Genomic DNA, 2,910 nt, shown 5'->3' on the forward strand with positions numbered 1-2,910 from the left:
ATCAAATTAAATTAGCAAAAATTTTGCTCACGCCGACAGCGACAGCGACAGCGAGGTGCGGCGCGGGGCGGGGCGGCGCGGCGATGGTCGACGGTGAGGCGATTTAGCGCTGGCCGGGGCGGGGCGGCGACGGGTAGGGTTCGGCGGCGTTGCGGGGAACGGGGCGTGGGGTGGGGGCGGCGACGGCGTCGGGGCGGCGCGGGGCGACGACGAGGCACCAACCGGGACCAAAGGCCTCTTTTCAGCATCCCAAAGGGCGGGAAACAGAGACCTTTGGTCCCGGTTGGTGCCACAAACCGGGACAAAAGAGGGGCATTGGTACCGGTTGGTGCCACCCTTTGGGATGCTGAAAAGCCAACCGGTACCAATGCACCCCTTTAGTCCCGGTTGGTGGCACCAACCGGGACCAAAGGTCGTGTGCTGGAACTAGCGCGGTGCGGTGCTATGTTTAGTCCCACCTTGCTCCCCGAGAGGGGCTCGGAGTGGTTTATAAACCCCGCCGAACCAACCACTTCGAGCTCCTCTCTACTGCAGGCTTACGGGCCTAAAATCACTCTCTGTGTTTGTGGGCCTATTGGGCCTACTGCTGGCCTGCATCCTGGCCCTAGTAATGGGTTTCTAGTCATATGCAGGCCGTGGTGGCCCTGTAGGTGGCACTTTTTTTTAATTTTTTTTCCAGTTTTTTTCCAGTTTTTTTGTTTTCTTTTTGTTTCTAATTACTTATTTATTTTCTTTTATGATAATACTTTTTGTTATTAAAGTTTGTAACAAAATTCTAATTACTTATTTATTTTCTTTTATGATAATTCCTTTTGCTTTTAATGTTTTGAACAAAATTCTAATTACTTATTTATTTATTTTTATGATAATTCTTTTTGCTATTAGAGTTTGTAACAAAATTCTATATAATTTTAGTTTCAATAATACTAGAGGTTTATAAAAGCTTTTTAGTTGATTCCTTTAGTACCGGTTCTAAGGCTGTTACAAAGGCATTTTATTTGGTACAGGTTTTAAGGCTGGGGTCCCACAAGCACCTTTTAGTACCGGTTCGTGGCATGAACCGGTAAAAGAGTTTTTTAGTTGATTCTTTCTGCAGCTGTCTTTTAGTCCTACCTCGCCAAGCGAGAGGCACTCGTAGCGGTTTATAAGCCCTGAGTGTAGAGACGATGAAGGGAGAAGCGCAGTGCTCACCTGCACGTTGGCCTGAAGCTAAGCAATGTGCAGGTGAGCATTGTGCCTCTCTTTTATTTTGGCATGGTATCATCATTTCATCCACATAGCATATGCAAGAAAGTTGAGAGGGTTACGGCAAAAACTGGATGCACTTCGTGTACAAAACGGACAATCTCTTTCGAAGTATCAGGATTTCATACGGAAACTTGTCTGTTACAACATGCATTTCAAATGAACTACAAAAAGGTTGAAAGTTGGCATGGTAGCATCATAATAGTTGTGGAGAAAGTCTTCACTTTTTCTTCGCTTGTGTCATTTCCTTATTGCGTCGTAACCATGGATAATCTTCATCATTTATCAGGATGCTTGGGTCAGCCTTGACTTTGAAGGGGGGAATTTCATGAAACTTTTCATAATCTTTGGTCATGTCTGTCTTGCCCTCCACTCCCACGATGTCCCTTTTTCCTGAAAGAACTATGTGGCGCTTTGGCTCATCGTATGATGTATTCGCTTCCTTATTTTTTCTTTTTCTCGGTTTGGTAGACATGTCCTTCACATAGATAACCTGTGTCACATCATTAGCTAGGACAAACGGTTCATTAGTGTACTCAAGATTGTTCAGATCCACTCTTGTCATTCTGTACTATGGGTCTGTTGGGGAACGTAGCAAAAATTCAAAATTTTCCTACGTGTCACCAAGATCTATCTATGGAGAGACTAGCAACGAGGGGAAGGATAGTGCATCTATATACCCTTGTAGATCGCTAAGCGGAAGCGTTCAAGAGAACGGGGTTGAAGGAGTCGTACTCGTCGTGATCCAAATCACCGGAGATCCTAGTGCCGAACGGACGGCACCTCCGCGTTCAACACACGTACAGCCCGGTGACGTCTCCCATGCCTTGATCCAGCAAGGAGAGAGGGAGAGGTTGAGGAAGACTCCATCCAGCAGCAACACGAAGGCGTGGTGGTGGTGGAGGAGCATGGCAATCCTGCAGGGCTTCGCCAAGCACCGCGGGAGAGGAGGAGGACTTGGGAGAGGGGGAGGGCTGCGCCAGAACTTTGGTAAAGCTCCCATGCGCCTCCCTACTATATATAAGGGTGGAGGGGGCTGGTTCCTTGCCCTCCAAGTCCATTGGGGCGTTGGCAAAGGTGGGAGGAAAGAAATCCCATCATTTCCTTCCCCACCGATTGTTATCCCCCCTTTTTAGGGATCTTGATCTTATCCCTTCGGGATATGATCTTATTCCTTCTAAGGGGGAATCTTGGTGCGCCTTGACCAGGGATGTGGGGCCTTGCCCCCACTACCCACGTCCCCCCCATGCAGGTGGGCCCCACTCCGGAACCTTCTAGAACCTTCTCGGTACAATACCGAAAATTCCCGAACATTTTCCGGTGGCCAAAATAGGACTTCCCATATATAAATCTTTACCTCCGAACCATTCCGGAACTCCTCGTGACGTCCGGGATCTCATCCCGGACTCCGAACAACATTCGGCAACCACATACAAACTTCCTTTATAACCCTAGCATCATCGAACCTTAAGTGTGTAGACCCTACGGATTCGGGAACCATGCAGACATGACCGAGACGTTCTACGGTCAATAACCAACAGTGGGATCTGGATACCCATGTTGGCTCCCACATGTTCCACGATGATCTCATCGGATGAACCACGATGTCAACGACTCAATCGATCCCGTATACAATTCCCTTTGTCTAACGGTATTATACTTGCC

The sequence above is a fragment of the Triticum dicoccoides genome, chromosome 3B, assembly GCF_002162155.2.
Source record: "Triticum dicoccoides isolate Atlit2015 ecotype Zavitan chromosome 3B, WEW_v2.0, whole genome shotgun sequence".
NCBI classification, from domain to species: Eukaryota; Viridiplantae; Streptophyta; class Magnoliopsida; order Poales; family Poaceae; genus Triticum; species Triticum dicoccoides.